This window comes from Pongo abelii, chromosome 12 (assembly GCF_028885655.2).
Source record: "Pongo abelii isolate AG06213 chromosome 12, NHGRI_mPonAbe1-v2.0_pri, whole genome shotgun sequence".
NCBI lineage: Eukaryota > Metazoa > Chordata > Mammalia > Primates > Hominidae > Pongo > Pongo abelii.
The window spans coordinates 51217681-51236497 of NC_071997.2; positions in this window are offsets into that span (position 1 = coordinate 51217681).

The following is an 18817-nucleotide window of genomic DNA, read 5'->3' on the forward strand; positions in this document are numbered from 1 at the left end:
ATGGGATGAGGCTCCTCTGTCTTTGAAAAGGATAGAGAAGAGTGGGAAGCACTGTGTCTTGTGTTTGAGTGCCTGATCAGCCACGGTACAATAGAATACCAGGGAGACTTCTAAGGTTTTTGACACTAGTCCCTGGCTCCCTGAGGGCACCTCTGGACCCACCCATGGCCTGGAAGAACTCATTGCCTTGAAGAAAAACATATAGGCCTGGCTCTCTTTGCTACCTGCTGATTGTGTAGCTCCAGGGCTTTGAGCAAACACAAGTAGTTGCCAAGGATTTACTGAAAAAAGCCTCATGTGAGACTCAGTGCTGTCTGGCTTCGGGTCTAACATGGCACAGTCATAGTAGTGGTGGCCACAGGGGTCCTTTTTCACTCCACTGTCATCACTAGGTGACTCAGAACAGAGAGAGACAGACTCTGTTTCTTTGAGAAAAGTAAAGGAAGAGCACAACAGTCTTTGCCTGGTTATCCAGATAATTCTTCCAGATCTTCTCCAAGACCATTAAGGCAGAATCTCCACAAGTCAGCAAGAGTGAAAGTATTACTGGGCTTAGAGTCTACTCTAAAGCAGAAGCAGCTTAGATCACACTAACCAAGTCCTTTTGAATGTCTGAAAAGCCTTTCCAAGAAGAATAGGTACAAGTAAACCCAGAGTGCTACAATAAATGCCTAACTCTTTAATGTGCAGACACAATAAAACATCCTCTATCATCAACACCATCCAAGAAAATATGACATCACCAAATGAGCTAAATTAGACACAGTGGACCAATCCTGGATCAACAGAGATATGTGACCTTTCAAACAGCAAGTCTGAAATGGCTGTTTTGAGGAAACTCAAAGAAATTGAAGAGAAGAAATTCAGAATTCTATCAGACAAATTTAACAAAGAGTTTGAAATAATTAAAAAGACCAGCAGAAATTCTGAAATTGAAAAATGCAATTGGCATACCGAAGAATGCATCAGAATCTTTTAATAGCAGAATTGATCAAGCAGTAGATAGAATTAGTGAGCTTGAAGGCAGGCTATTTGAAAATACATAGTCAGAGGACACAAAAGAAAAAAGAATTAAAAAAACAATAAAACATACCTACAAGATCTAGAAGATAGCCTCACAAGGGCAAACCTAAGAGTTACTGCCCTTAAAGAGAAGATAGAGAAAGAGATAGGGGTAGAAAATGTATTCAAACGGATAATAACAGAGAACTTCCCAAACCTAGAGAAAAATATCAATATTCAAGTACAAGAAGGTTATAGAAAACCAAGCAGATTTAATCGAAAGAAGTTTATCTCAAGGCATCTAAAAATCAAACTCCCAAAAGTCAATGATAAAGAAAGGATCCTAAAAGCAGCAACAAAAAAGAAACAATAACATGCAGTGGGGCTCCAATATACCTGGCAGCAGACTTTTCAGTGGAAGCCTTACAGGCCAGAAGACAGTGGCATGACATATTTAAAGTACTGATGAATAAAAACTTTTACCCTATAATAGCCATAAAATTGTCCTTCAAGCATAAAGGAAAAATACTTTTTCAGGCAAACAAAAGCTTAGGGTATTTAACAATACTGGAACTGTACTTCAAGAAATGCTAAAGGGAGTACTCAATCAGAAAGGATGTTAATTAGCAATAAGATATCATCTGAAGGTACAAAACTCACAGGTAATACTAAGTACACAGAAAAACAGAATATTATAACACTGTAACTGTGGTGTGTAAATTACTCTTAAGTAGAAAGACTAAACAATAAACCAGTCAAAATTAATAACTACAATAAGTTTTCAAGATGTAGACAGTACAATAAGATATAAATAGTAACAAAATGTTAAAAACTGGGAAGATAAAATTAAGACATACAGTCTATATTAGTTTTCATTTTGTTTGTTTGTTTATGCAAACAGTGCTAAGTTTTTATCAACTGAAAATAATGGGTTATAACATAGCATTTGCAAACTTCATGGTAACCTCCCAGCAAAAAGCACACAGTGGAGACAAAAAAAAATAAAAAGTAAGAAACTAAACGATATCACCAGAGAAAATCACCTTCACTAAAATGAAGACAGGAAGAAAAGAAAGAAGGAAGAGAAGAACACAAAACAACCAGAAAACAAGTAACAAAATGGCAGGAATCAGTCTTTCTTTATCAAAGATAACATTGAATATTAATGGAATAAACTCTTCAATCAAAAGACATAGAGTGGCTGAATGGATTAATAAAACAAGACCGTTTGATCTGTTGCCTACAAGAAACACACTTCATCTCTAAAGACACACATAGCCTGAAGATAAAGAGATGGAAAAATATATTCCCTGCCAATGGAAACCAAAGAAGAACAGGAGCAACTACACTTGTATAAGAAAAATAGATTTCAATACAAAAACTATAAGAAGAGAAAAGAAGGTCACTACATAATGATAAAGGAGTCAACTCAGCAAGAGGAAACAACAATTTTAAATATGTATGCACAAAATGCTGGAACAGCCAGATATATAAAACAAATATTAATAGAGCCAATGAGAGAGATAGACTTTAATACATTAATAACTAGAGACTTCAATACCACACTTCACTTTCAACATTGGACAGATCTTCAAGACAGTAAATCAATAAAGGAACACTGGACTTAATATACACTATAGACCAAATGGACCTAATAGATATTTACAGGACAATTAATTTAATGGCTGTGGAATACACATTCTTTTCCTTAGCACATAGATCATTCTCAAGGATAGACCATATGTTACATCTCAAAAGTCTTAAAACATTCACAAAAATTGAAATAATATCAAACTTCCTCTCTGACCACAATGAAATAAAACTAGAAGCAAATAACAAGAGGAATTTTAGAAACTATGCAAACACATGGAAGTTAAACAAAATGCTCTCAAATGGCCAGTGAGTCAATAAAGAAATTAAGAAAAGTAAAAAATTTCTTGAAACAATTTTTTTAATTCCATATACAACAGCCAGAAACAAAATTAAATACCCAGGAACTAACCAAAGAAGGATCTCTGCAATGAAAACTATAACACACTGATGAAATAAATTAAAAAGGACACACAAAACAATGAAAGAATATTCCATGTTTGTGGATTCCAAGAATCAGTATTGTTAAAATATTCATACTATACAAAACCATCTGAAGATTTAATGCACTCCCTATCAAAATATCAATGACATTCTTCACATAAATAGAAAAAACAATTCTAAAATATGGAACCACAAAAAACCCAGGGTAGCCAAAACTACCCTGAGCAAAAAAACAAAACTGGAGGAATCACACTACCTGAATTTAAATTATAATACAGAGTCACAGTAACCAAAACAGCATGGTTTTGGAATAAAAATAGACATGAAGACCATTGAAATAGAATAGAGAAGCCAGAATCAAATCAAATCTTTACATCTACAGTGAATTCATTTTTGAAAAAAGTGCCAAGAACGTACACTGAGGAAAGGACAGTCTCTTCAATAAATGGTGCTGGGTAAACTGGATATCCGTATGCAGAAGAATGGGACTAGACCCCTATTTCTTGCCATATAGAAAAATCAAATGAATGAAAACTTAAACTATGAAACTGTTACAAGAAAACATTTTGGAAACTCTTCAAAGACATCAATTTGGGCAAAGTTTTCTTGAGTAATAGTCCATAAGTACAGGCAACCAAATGAAAAGTGGAGAAATGGGGCCACGTCAAGTTAAAAACTTTCTGCACAGCAAAAGAAACACTCAAAAAAGTAAAGAGACAACCCACAAAATGAGAGAAGATATTTGTAAACTATCTATCTTACAAAGAATTAATAATCAGAATATACAAGGAGATTATACAATAATTCCTTGTATAACTGTACAATTATAATTGTACAATTATAATTTACAATTATAATAATTGTAAATTCTGATTATACAATAATCAGAATATACAAACAACTCTACAGGAAAAAATTCTAATGATTCTATTAAAAAGTGAGCAAAAATTTAAATAGACATTTCTCAAAAGAAGACACACAAATGGCAAACCAACATGAAGAGGTGCTTAACGTCGTTGATCATCAGTAAATGCAAATCGAAATTATAATGAGATAGTTTTCTTACCTCAGTTAAAATGGATTTTATCCAAAAGATAGGCATCAACAAATGCTGACAAGAATGTGGAGAAATGGGAACCCTCAAATACTGTTGTCTGGAATGTAAATTAGTACAACCACTATGGAGAACAGTTTAGAGATTCTTCAAGAAACTAAAAAATAAAGCTATCATACAATCCAAAAACCCCACTGCTGAGAATATACCCAGAAGAAAGGAAAACAGTATAGGAAAGAGATATATTCACTCTCATGTTATTTGCAGCTCTGTTAACAATAGCCAAGATTTGGAAGCAACTCAAGTTTTCATTAACAGATGAATAGATTTTAAAAAATATGGTACATATACACTATGGAGTACTATTCAGCCATAAAAAAATGAAACCCTGTCATTTGCAACAACATGGATGAACTGGAGGTCGTTATGTTAAGTGAAATCAGCCAGGCACAGAAAGACAAACTTCACATGTTGTCACTTATTTGTCAAATCTAAAAATCAAATCAATTGAACGCATGGAGATAGAGTAGAAGGATGGTTACCAGAGGCTGGGATCGGTAGTGGGAGGTTGAGAGGGAGGTGTGGATGGTTATTGTGTACAAAAAAATAGTTAGAAAGAATGAATAAGACCTAGTATTTGATAGCACAATAGGGTGACTATAGTCAACAATAATTTAGCTGTATGTTTTAAAATAACTAAGAGTATAATTGGATTGTTTTTAACACAAAGAAAGGATACATGCTTGAGAAGATAGATACTCCATTTTTATGATGTGATTATTACATCATGCATGCCTCTATCAAAACTTCTTCCCATGTACCCCATAAATATGCACACCTACGATGTACCCACAAAAATTAAGAATTTTTTTAAAAAAAGAAACTAAATTAACCTCTGAAGACATCAAGTAAGACCTGATCCCAATGCTTAAGTAATCAGAGCTTTGTTGTACCGGCATACACATTAAGAGAGAATTAGATTTCCAGTTTGGATAAGAGGGTATAGATTCATTTCTTTCCATTCCTCCCAACTATTCAGAACCATAACCCTGGAAATACAAGAAGCAACTGCAGGAGAACTCCGCAAAATGGAAAGTGAAAGGTTAACTAGTTCGTAATCACAAAACAGGAAGATAAATATAGTATCCCATGGCCTTTACAAGACTCTACCCAACAGAGAGTGGCTACCCAGCCCAAATGTGCCAAATTTCCAATATAGCATTGAAGGGCAGCCCAAGTAGCTCATTCCTCCCCTGAATCAAATAGGAATTCTGTCAGCAATATCAGGGAAGCAAGGAAACATATGCAATGGGGAGTGACCAAGACCCATGCTAAAAATAAGCAACCAAGAAATGTGAGCCCCTTCTGCATAAAGCCTGAGATTCTCCTTTCCCACAAAGAAACGCTGAGCAGTCAGGAAGCACCAGCAATGAGGAGCCACAGCAAGCAAACTAGCTGAATAGCTGGGGAAGCTTCTTTGTTCCTGTAGATATGAGACTCTCCTCACTCATCAAGAGGCTGGGTGAGTGGGTGGCACTGGCAAAGGGGGTCCAGCTGCAATAAGAATCTACCCCAGAAGCACTCTATCCCCTGGGAAGAGGAAGACTCCTTTCTCCACCTAGAGGCACCAGGCAGCCCAGTTTTCAGAGACTCCTTTCTTCTCTCAGGAAACACTAGCAGGATCTAGCAAGAGCCTAGTGCCACCAAATAAACTAAGCAGACAAAAATAGCAGTGTAAAGACTATAAAGGCAAAATTGCTTAAAAACAAACCAAAAAACACAAAAAATAAGAAGTCACAAATGTTGGTGACAATGTGGAGAAATTGGAACCCATGTATTGCTGGCGAGAATGCAAAATGGTACAGCCACTGTGGAATCCATTTTGGTGGTTCTTCAAAAATTAAACATAAAATCATTGCATGACCCAGCAATTCCACTCCTAGGTATATAACCCAAAGAATCAAAGGTGTTTGAACAAAAATGTTATACACAAATATTCATAGCAGCACTATTCACAATAGCCAAACTGTGGAAACAGTCCATATGTCTATCAGTTGATGAATGGATAAACAAAATATGGTCTTTCCATAAAATGGAAACTTATTCAGTTATGAAAGGGAATAAAGTTCTCATACAGGATACAACATGGATGAAGCTGGAAAACATTATGCTAAGCAAAATAAGCCAGTCACAAAAGATCATGCATTCTATGAATTGATTTATGTGGAATGTTGAACTGGAATTTTTATAAAGACATAAAAAGTAGAATCATAGTTGCTTAGAGCTGGCTGGAAGATAGGGAGGTGTTTCTGAAATCACCTTCTCTTTGTATAATGAATTATAAAAGGATAATGGATTCTCTTGGTATAATGAATTATATGAAGAGAAGTATAAGGGATTCTCTTGGTATAAGGACAGTGCTCTAAAATTGACTGTAGTGATGGTTGCATATATCAGTGATTATACTAAAAACCATTGAAGCACACAATTTTTAAAAATTGGATTGTTGCTAGAACCATAGCCCACAAAATAAGTCTGGAGCTGTGTGCTAAACCCAAGCATGTAACTGCTTATAAAAATATAAGATTTATTTATTTTTGTTGTTTTTGTTATTGTTTTTTGCTTTTCTTTTCTTCTTTTTTTTGAGACAGTCTTACTCTGTCACCCAGGCTGGAGGGCAGTGGTGCAATCTTGGCTCACTGAAACCTCTGCCTCCCAGGTTCAAGTGATCCTTCTGCCTCAGCCTCCCAAGTAGCTGGGATTACAGGCACCTGCCACCATGCCTGGCTAATTTTTTTTTTTTTGTATTTTTAGTAGAGATAGGGTTTCACCATGTTGGCCAGGCTGGTCTTGAACCCCTGGCCTCAAGTGATCCACCCACCTTGGCCTCCCAAAGTGCTGGGATTACAGGTGTGAGCTACCATGCCTGGCCTAAAATAAAAGATTTAAATAGAACCTAGAGTCTCCTAACATAATCATCAAAATGTCTATGATACAGGCAAAAGTAACTCATCATAACAAGAAAAGAAAATCAACTAATGGCAATGTCAAGATGAATCAGATACTAGAATTATCTGAAAAGAATTTAAAAGTAGGCTTCATAGAAGTGCTTTAACAAGCAAATGAAAATTCCCTTGAAACCAATAAAAATACAGAAAAACTTAGCAAAGAAAATTAATCTCTGATAAAGATGTTTAAGAATATAGGAACTGAGCTCAATTTTAGGACGTGAGGTAAAAAGGAGTAGAGGGAGATTCTCACTTTCACTCTATAACTTTTTGCATTATTTGAATTATTTTAAATGAGCATAATCTATTTTTAATAAAATTTAAATTCAATTTTCATAAAATTACCTAAATTCCATTTTGAAAAGTGATTCTAGTATTAAGATTTCTCCCTTTTATGGTGAGTACCTGAGATATCTGTTAATGGTTTTACATTAAAGTCACAAAAAAATGAACTAGTGGCTTTCCTCTTAAACAGGTTTATGAGCCACAGCTTCAAAAAAAGAGAAAAAGAGTACACAGCTACCACCACCAAAAAAAAAAAAAAAAAAAAAAAAAAAAAGGTGGGCTGGGCGCGGTGGCTCACACCTGTAATCCCAGCACTTTGGGAGGCCAAGGCAAGTGGATCACAAGGTCAGGAGTTCAAGACCAGCCTAGCCAAGATGGTGAAACCCATCTCTACTAAAAAATACAAAAATTAGTCGAGCATGGTGGTGGGCACCTGTAATCCCAGCTACTCAGGAGGCTGAGGCAGGAGGATCGCTTGAACCTGGGAAGTGGAGGTTGCAGTGAACCGAGATCACGCCACTGCACTCCAGCCTGGGCGACAGAGCAAGACTCCGTCTAAATAAAATAAAATAAAATAGTTCCCAATAGACCTGATAATCACTGCTAACCATCATTTAACCGTTACCATGTGTTGGACAAGTAGGCCTGCTGAGAACTCCCAACATTATCATCATTCAGTTTCAAGTATGTACATTTTGCTGCATCATATTCAGTGGATTCTCATCTACGTTCTTAAAGTTACTGCACAAATACAAATATATACATGTATATGTATAGGTATACATCACAGAGGAATATTTGAATCTGCAACAATCACAATTAAGATCTTTTATTTATCCACCTCCAGTACAGTGACCAATTATAGAGAGACTGTTATTAATTGGAACTAATGGCAACACTTTTATTTCTATGTCTCCACTAAATAAATTATAATAATTATATAAAATATTTTAAAGATATACCACAAGACCAATATACAGAATATGTAAAAAGTTTCCATAAATAGAAAAGTCAAACCAACATAGAAATTGAATAAAGGATAAAAATAGAAATTTTACAATGAAAAAATGTGAATGACATAAACTTAAGATAATGGTTAAGGAAATACAAGTTAAAAAATGAAGTAATATCAGTTTTCCCTCCCTATAAAGCAACTTTTTAAAAAAGGATATTATCTCATATTATTAATTTTATTTGAGAGATAGGGTCTTGCCATTTTGACCAGGCTGGTCTTGAACCCCTGGTCTCAAGTGATTCTCCTGCATTAGCCTCCCATGAATCTGGAAATACAGACACATGTCACTGTACCCATTTTATATTATCAAAAATATTTTTAAAATAATTAGTCTCATTCATTTTGGCTTAAAAATAGTTTGTTAATAAAACCCCTTAGAAATATGCTTAAAGACCTGAACTGAGATTTTAGCTGTCATACCCCAGAGGCATGAGAATTTGTAATTTCTATCTAATGAAACACTCTTTAAAGGAAATTTGGCATCATTAAGTCAAGTAAAAATTCTATCTGTGTTTCCTGGATGATTTGTCTAGAGGGAAAATATATGGTGCATATGAGGTGACAATAGAGACTCTAAGCTTTTGAATGAGTTTGACCAACATCTTGCTTACTTGGAACAGAAAAATTCCTACAAACACAATTTAAAGCATGTAGGTTTTCAGTAAATTAATGATTTCTATATACAAACTGCATCCATCTATGCAACCTCTGACCCAGCTCTGGAGAACTGCTGCCTGGGCTTGCATCCTCTTTGGCCTTGTTCATACCGAACATAAATATCTTAAACTTAACTTCTCTGAACTTCAGGCTCTTTATCTGTAAAATGGGGATATCATAGCAACTTATTCATAATTATAAAGATTAAATGTGACACCAAATGCTTAACATAAGAGTTTGACACATGGTTAAACACCAAATACACGTTAGTTACCATTATTATTGTGAATATTTTACAGTAATACTTCATTCTGTGCATAAAGATGTATGTGTGGTTGGGCACAGTGGTTCACGCCTGTGATGCCAGCAGTTTGGGAGGTAGAGGTGGGTGGATCACAATGTCGGGAGTTCAAGACCAGCCTGGCCAAGATGGTGAAACCCTGTCTCTACTAAAAATACAAAAATTAGCTGGTTGCGGTGGCAGGCGCCTGTAATCCCAGCTACTCAAGAGGATGAGGCAGGAGAATTGCTTGAACCTAGGCAGCAAAGGTTGCAGTGAGCCAAGATCACACCACTGCACTCCAGCCTGGGCGACAGATTGAGACTTTGTCTCAAAAAAAAAAAAAAAAAAAAAGATGTATGTGTAAGCTCCTCTGAAATCATTGTTTATTGTTTGAGAAATGTTAACAAAGTTGCCATCAATAATAGGTCAATAGTTAACTAAGTCACCATGTGTCTATGGAAAATTTCATAAAATGTGACACTTGTTTTTGAAAAGAGAGTTTGATCTCTAGGCACTGACTTGAAAATAGCCTCGAAAAACAGATAAGTGAAAACAGCAAGTAATAAAAACAAATGTGTAATATGACATGTATGTGGAAAAAAACATGTAAAGCCATTCACCAAACTGTGATCACCGGTTAGCTATAGGTAGACAAAGGAGGAGTGAAGGGGTTGTAAAAGAGCAGTCTGAACATTACAGTCTGCAAACTTCTGTATAATGATAATCTACTCATATATCATTTGTGTAACTAAAAAAAATTAAGCCGAAGTCCCTAAAAACTTCTGGTGTTCTTTCTTGGTTTTCTGGTGCCCAGACTGGTTTTACTTAGGCCATGAAGCTCATTTCATGTTATGTTTTTCATTCTTGTCTGATAGTTGTGCTTAGAGTTAACTTTCTCAGCTCTGATCTCTTCCCCAATACAGTCTTCAAATACAATCTTGGGCAAGAAGCTTTCGAAGTAAGTAATCCTAAAATGACTAACTAGTTATGGTTTCCTGGGTACTTACCTGCTTTCAGCACTAAAATTTTGTTATCCTGTACCAGACCTTCTCCTTTAGTAATTGAATCTCCAGTTTCTTCATGTCAGAGATGATAGTAATGATATATTTGCAGAAAAATTTTTTTTACAAAGTAAACATTATTTCCTCTTTGGAGATAATCTTATTTCTCTCACTATTTTATAATATCTATCATGGCATACACTGTATCAATTTGTAGCACAGTAAAATCTGTATAGCTTATTTTCCTCTAGGATTTCACAAGAAAATCAAAGATTTGGAAAGTGGGTACCCTGGGAAATATATTTGTAAAATGTCTGTTCACTGTGTGTTTCTATGCATGGACTGGAGCTAGAATTACCCCAGGAACCAGTATAATAACAGAAAGAAAGAAGACAAATGTTCTGCCAAATAAAAAGAATAAATTTTGCAAAAGTAACTTGTAGTAAATATCCACTTCTACTTAATTTCTTCATCTATGAAATGCTTTGACATTAATTTGCCCCCCACCACACACACACACACACACACACACACACACACACACACACATGCACACACCAGAAAACCCAAAAGCTACAGTTATGTTTTCTGGCTGCTTCTTCAAATGGTGAAATGCCAGGTGCAAATGAAGTGACAAGAAAGTATAAGTATGTTTTTTATTGAAGAATATTTGACATTCTGTTTAGTTAGAAGGAGAAATTTATTACACTGTTAAAACATTTTCAGTAACATTTATTTATTATTATTTTGACATTTGCAATAACAGTTTTATTTCTTCCTTTTAAATCATTGTATTTGATGTATATAAATTTAAGATTGTGATAACTTCCTTTTCAATTGATTGTTTTGACTTTATGAAATGCCCCTCTTTTTTGTGGGTACATAGTAGGTGTATATATTTATGGGGTACATGAAATGTTTTGATACAGACATACAATGACAGACATCAAATATTTTGATACAGAAATACAATTTTGATACAGGCATACAATACAGATATTTTGATACAGACATACAATGTGTAACAATCATATCAGGGTAAATGGGGTATCTGCTACACCATTCTTTCTGTTACAAAGAATTGAATTCTAGTTTTTAGTTATTTTAAAATGTATGATAAATTTTTGTTGGCTATAGTGACCCTGTTATGCTATCAAATACTAGAGCCTATTCATTCTAACTATATTGTTCCACCCATTCACCATCCCCACTCTCTCCACCCCACTACTATCCTTCTCAGCCTCTGGCAACCATCATTCTTGTGGTTTTCCATTGAATTTTATCTCCATGAGTTCAATTGTCTTAATTTTTAGCTCCCACAATTAACTCAGAATATACGAAGTTTGTCTTTCTGTGCCTGCTTATTTCACTTAACATAATGACCTCCAGTTCCATCCATACTGTGGTTAACGACAAGATCTAATTCTTTTCTACAGCTCAGTAGTACTCCACTGTGTATGCATACTACATTTCCTTTATCTATTCATCTGTCAGTGGACATGTAAGTTGCTTACAAGTTTTGGCTATCGTGACTGCTGCTGCAGCAAACACAGGAACACAGATATCTCTTTGATATACAGATTTTCTTTAGGGGGGATATAAACCTAGAAGTGAGAATGCTAGACTGTACGGTAGTTCTATTTTTAGTTTTTTGAGGAACCTCCACACCGTTCTCTATAGTGGTTGTACCAATGTCCATTCCAACCCATTGTGTACAAGAGTTCCCCTTTTTTCACATCATCACAAGCATTTGTTAATGCCTATCTTTTGAATAAAAGCCATTTTAACTGGAGTGAAATGATACCTCATTGAAGTTTTGATTTGCATTTCTCTAGTGATATGATTTTGAGCACCTTTTTATGTCCCAGTTTGCCATCTGTATGTCTTCTTTTGAGAAATATGTACTATTCAGATCTTTTCCCCATTTTTAATCAGATTATTAGATTTTTTATAGAGTTTTTTGAGATCCTAATATATTTTGGTTATTAATCTCTTGTCAGATAGATAGTTTGCAAATTTTTTTTTTCTATTCTGTAGGTTGTCTCTTCACTTGATTGTTTCATTTGCTGGGCAGAAGCTTTTTAATTTGATGTGATTTCATTTGTCCATTTTTTCTTTGGTTTCCTGTGCTTGTGGGGCATTATTTCAGAAATATTTGCCCAGTCTGATGTCCTGGAAAGTTTTTCTATTGTTTTCTTTTAGCAGCTTCATAGTTTGAGGCCTTTGATTTAAGTCTTTAATTTATTTTGATTTGATTTTTGTATATAGTGAGTTATAGGAATCTAGTTTCATTTTTCTGCATATGGATATACAGTTTATAGTGAGAGATAGAATCTAATTTCATTCTTCTGCATATGGATATACAGTTTATTCGGCACCATTTACTGAAGAGACTGTTGGTTCCTCAATATATGTTCTTGGCACCTTTGTTGAAAATGAGTTCACTGTAGATGTATTTATTTATTTTATTTTATTTTTTTAACTCTGTTGCATTGATCTACATGTCTTTTGTAATGCCAAGCTGTTTTGGTCACTATGGCTCTGTAGTATAATTTAAAGACAGGTAATGTGATTTGCCCAGTTTTGTTATTTTTCTCAGGATAGCTTTGGCTATTCTGGATCTTCTGTGGTTCCATATACATTATAGGATAGGTTTTTCTATTTCTGTGAAGGATGTCATTCTAATTTTGATAGAAATTGCACTGAATCTATATATTGCATTGGTAATATGGACGTTTTAACGTTGATTCTTCTGATCCCCGAACATAGACTGTTTTTCCATTGTTTGGTGTCTTTGTCAATTTTTTGTATTAATGTTTTATAGTTTTCATGGTAGAGAGTTTTCACTTCTTTGGTTATTTCACTACCTTTGGTTAATAAGGTATTTAATATTATTTATGGATATTGTAAATGGGATTACTTTCTTATTTCTTTTTTAGATTGCTCACTGTTAGCATATAGAAATGTTACTGATTTTTGTTTGTTGAGTTTGTATTATGCAACTTTATAGAATCTGTTTCTCTGTTCTAATAGGTTTTTTGTGGAATCATTAGGTTTTTTCAAATATAAGATAATACCATCTGCAAACAAGAATATTTATACTTGTTGCTTCCAATTTGATGACCTTTATTTTTCTTTTTTTTTTAAAGAAAAATGTATCTTTTTTTATTATTATTATTATACTTTAAGTTTTAGGGTACATGTTCACAATGTGCAGGTTAGTTACATATGTATATATGTGCCATGCTGGTGTGCTGCACCCATTACCTCGCCATTTAGCATTAGGTATATCTCCTAATGCTATCCATCCCCCCTCCCCCCACCCCACAACAGTCCCCAGAGTGTGATGTTCCCCTTCCTGTGTCCATGTGTTCTCATTGTTCAATTCCCATCTATGAGTGAGAACATGCAGTTTTGGCTTTTCGTCCTTGTGATAGTTTACTGAGAATGATGATTTCCAATTTCATCCATGTCCCTACAAAGGACATGAACTCATCATTTTTTATGGCTGCATAGTATTCCATGGTGTATATGTGCCACATTTTCTTAATCCAGTCTATCATTGTTGGGCATTGGGGTTGGTTCCAAGTCTTTGCTATTGTAAATAGTGCCGCAGTAAACATACGTGTGCATGTGTCTTTATAGCAGCATGATTTATAGTCCTTTGGGTATATACCCAGTAATGGGATGGCTGGGTCAAATGGTATTTCAAGTTCTAGATCCCTGAGGAATTGCCCCACTGACTTCCACAATGGTTGAACTAGTTTACAGTCCCACCAACAGTGTAAAAGTGTTACCATTTCTCCGTATCGTCTCCAGCACCTGTTGTTTCCTGACTTTTTAATGATCACCATTCTAACTGATGTGAGATGGTATCTCATTGCGGTTCTGATTTGCATTTCTCTGATGGCCAGTGATGATGAGCATTTTTTCATGTGTCTTTTGGCTGCATAAATGTCTTCTTTTGAGAAGGGTCTGTTCATATCCTTTGCCCACTTGTTGATGGGGTTGTTTGTTTTTTTCTTGTAAATTTGTTTAAGTTTTTTGTAGGTTCTAGGTACTAGCCGTTTGTCAGATGCATAGATTGTAAAAATTTTCTCCCATTCTGTAGGTTGCCTGTTCACTCTGATGGTAGTTTCTTTTGCTGTGCAGAAGCTCTTTAGTTTAATTAGATCCCATTTGTCTATTTTGGCTTTTGTTGCCATTGCTTTTGGTGTTTTCGACATGAAGTCCTTGCCCATGCCTATGTCCTGAATGGTAATGCCTAGGTTTTCTTCTAGGGTTTTTATGGTTTTAGGTCTAACATTTAAGTCTTTACTCCATCTTGAATTAATTTTAGTATAAGGTGTAAGGAAGGGATCCAGTTTCAGCTTTTTACATATGGCTAGCCAGTTTTCCCAGCACCATTTATTAAATAGGGAATCCCTTCCCCATTGCTTGTTTTTCTCAGGTTTGTCAAAGATCAGATAGTTGTAGATATGTGGCGTTATTTCTGAGGACTCTGTTCTGTTCCATTGATCTATATCTCTGTTTTGGTACCAGTACCATGCTGTTTTGATTACTGTAGCCTTGTAGTATAGTTTGAAGTCAGGTAGCATGATGCCTCCAGCTTTGTTCTTTTGGCTTAGGATTGACTTGGCTATGTGGGCTCTTTTTTGGTTCCATATGAACTTTAAAGTAGTTTTTTCCAATTCTGTGAAGAAAGTCATTGGTAGCTTGATGGGGATGGCATTGAATCTGTAAATTACCTTGGGCAGTATGGCCATTTTCACGATATTGATTCCTCCTATTCTTTTTCTTGCTTGATTTCTCCAGCTAGGACTTCCAGTAATATGTTGAGTAATAGTACTGAAAGTTGACATCCTTGTCATGTTGCAGATCTTAGAGGAAAGCTTTCAGTTTTTCTCCATTTAGTACAATACTGGTTGTGGGTCTGTCACATGTGGCTTTTATTGTACTGAGGTATGTTCCTTGTATATCCAGTTGTTTGAGGGTTATCATGAAGGAATGTTGAATTTTATCAAATACTTTTTTAGCATCATTCAAAATGATCTTATGGTTTCTTTCCTTCATTCTGTTGATATGATGTACTACATTGATTGATTTGGGTATGTTGAATCATCCTTGAATTCTTCAGATAAATCCCACTTGGTTATAATGAATGATTGTTTTAGTGTGTTGTTGAATTTGTAGTATTTCATTGATAATTTTTTTATTAGTGTTGATCATGGATATTTGCCTGTAGTTTTTGTTTATTTTTTGTTTTGCTTTTTGCTGTTTTTGTCTAGTTTTGGTATCAGCCTAATACTGGCCTTTTAGAATGAGTTGCAAAATATTTTCTCCTTCTCTGTTTTTCAGAATAGTTTGAGTAGTGAGTAGTTATTAGTTCTATAAATGTTTGGTAAAATACAGCAGTAAAGCCATTAGGCCCTGGGATTTTCTTGCTGGAGGATTTTTTATTTTGGCTTTAATCTCATTACATTTTGTTAGTTTGTTCAGGTTTTTTATTTCTTCATGGTTTAATCTTGGTAGGTTGTATATGTCTAGGAATTTATCAATTTCTTCTATGTTTTCCCATTTATTGGCATACAGTTACACATAGCAGCCTCTGGATCCTATGAATTTCCCTGGTATTGGTTGTAATGTCTCTTTTTCATCTCTGATTTTATTTGAGTCTTTTTTAAATTAAGTAGTTTGCCTAAAGGCTTGTCAAGTTTGTTTTATCTTTTCAAAAAACTAACTTCATTTTGTTTATTTTTTATTTCAATTTTATTTATTTCTGTTTTGATCTTCATTAATTTTCTTCAACTAATTTTGGTTTTGGTTTGCTCTTGCATTCTTGGTCTTTAACATGTATCATTAGGTTGGTTATTTCAATGTTCTCTACTTTTTTGATGTAGGTGCTTATTGCTAAAAACTTTCCTCTTGTGTTGCTTTTACTGTATCCCATAGATTTTTGACCTGTTGTGCTTTATTTTCATTTGTTTCAAGAAATTTTTTAATTTCCTGCTTAGTTTCTTCATTGTCCCACTGGCCACTCAAGAGTATATTGTTTAATTTTTATGTTTTTTGTATAGTTTCCAAAATTGTTCTTGTTATTGATCTCTAGTTTTATTCTGTTATGGTCAGAGAAGATGCTACATATGATTTCAATTTTCTAAAATGTCTTAGGACTTATCTTTTGGCCTAAAATATGTTCTATTGTTGAGAATGATCCATGTGCTGAGGAGAAGAATATGTATTCTGTATTCTGTAGATCTTGGGTGAAATGTCCTATAAATATCTGTTAGGTTCATTTGGTTTATAGTGCAGATTAATTATGATGTTTCTATGTTGACTTTCTATCTGGAAGACCTGTCCAATGCTGCAAGTGGGGTGTTGAAGTCTTCAGCTATTATTGTATTGATGTCTCTCTCTCTCTTTAGCTCTAATAATACTTTATTTTTCTTTCATGTTTGAAGGATATGTTTGCTTGGTACACTATTCTAAGGTAAACATTTTCTTTCCTTCAACACTTTAAATAGATCATGCCACTGTCTCCTGGCCTCTAAAATTTCTACTGAAGAGTCTGCTGCCAGACATTAGAGCTCTTTTGTATGTTATTTGTTTCTTTTCTCCTGTTGCTCTTAGGATCCTTGCTTTATCCTTGACCTTTGAAAGTTCAATTATTAGATGCTTTGAGGTAGCCTTCTTTAGGTTAAATACGCTTGGTGTTCTATAACCTTCTTGTACTTGAATATTGCTAATCTTTCTCTAGGTTTGGGAATTTCACTGTTATTATCCTTTTGAATAAACTCTCTACCCTGATCTCTCTACCTTCTCTTTAAAGTCAATAACCCTTAGGTTTGTCCTTTGAGCCTATTTTCTAAAATTTGTAGGCACGCTTTATTCTTTTTTGTCTCCTTTCTCTTTTGTCTCCTCTGACTGTGTATTTTCAAATAGACTGCCTTCGAGCTCACTAATTCTTCTGTTTGATCAATTCTGCTGTTAAAACTCTGATGCATTCTTCAGTATGTCAATTGCATTTTTCAGCTCTGGAATTTCTGCTTGATTCTTTTTAATTGTTTAATTAACAATTTAATTGTTTAATTATTTAATTCTTTTTAATTGTTTAATTTTTTAAATTCTTTTTAATCTCTTTGTTAAATTTATCTGATATGATTCTTTCTTCTCTGTGTTATCTTAAATTTCGTTAAGCTTCTCCATAACAATGATCTTGAATTATCTGTGTAAAAGGTCACATATCTCTGTCTCTCCCTGGGATTGGTCACTGGTGCTTTATTTAGTTCATTTGGTGAGACAGTTTTTCCAGGATGGCCTTGATTCTTATGGATGTTTGTCACTGTCTGGGCATTGAGGGTTATTTATTTTAGTCTTCTCAGTTTGGAGTTGTTGTGTTCATTTTTCTTTGGAAGGCTTTCCACATATTCCAAGGAATTTCAGTGTTATTATCTAAGTCTTTGGTCACTGCAGCCATAACTACAATAGGGGGCACCCCTAGTTTAGTAACACTGTGGCTTTTGCAGACTCAGGGGTACTGTCTTGGTAGTCTTGAGTAATGTTAGGGAGAATTCCCTGATTTGGGGTTCTTATTAAGGTACTTCTCCATGTGAATAGTTGTTCAATTTGGTGTTCCTGCAGTGGCACAATCACTGGAGACTTTTATTTGGTGATTTTGCTCCACCTCCCTCTAGGAAGGAAAATTCCGGCTACCATGATGGCTGGCACCAGGCAGTGGGGCCCAGGCAGGCAGGCAACATGGTGGCTGGAGGGCAGTCAACATTCGTTTTTATAAAATAAATTTTGGATGAATGTTCACTCTCTTCCTGGAATGTACTTGATACTAAATTTATATAACAAAATATAGAGAATGGTTGTGGAACTCATGTGAGAGATGCCTAATTCAGACACACCCAGAAATAATATTTAATCACATTTCTGGGCATCCCATGGCCCTGTCAATTGGATATATAAAAGTAACCATCACAGTGATCATATCTTGTTTTTAAGGATGCCAAGGTAGGTAAATTAACTTGACCAAGGACACAGGAAATTAGACAGCAGGGCTTCTGCTCCCAGACTATACTTGTTTCATAAAACCACAGAAAAAAGTTGAGTATTATGTACTCAATGGGCACAGAGCTCCTGACCTACATAGGTTCCTCTTCTTTAATGGAACCAATGGGCACAGAGCTCCTGACCTACATAGGTTCCTCTTCTTTAATGGAACTTGCCTCTCTCACGGTGCCCATGTTTTAGACTAAGGGTAATGTGTAATTTTTTTCATCTTCATCAATCTTTGAGTTAATTCCTCAGGGTGCTACTCTGTGAATGAATCTTTAGCACCTAATCAATTTGTTGTTAATCAGGAGTGCATATCAGAAGTAATTGAGTGCTTTTTCAAAATATATATTCTTGGTCCACATGCCTAGTAGTTTGATAGAAGTCTGATCTAGTTCATTTCAAAGCATACTACAA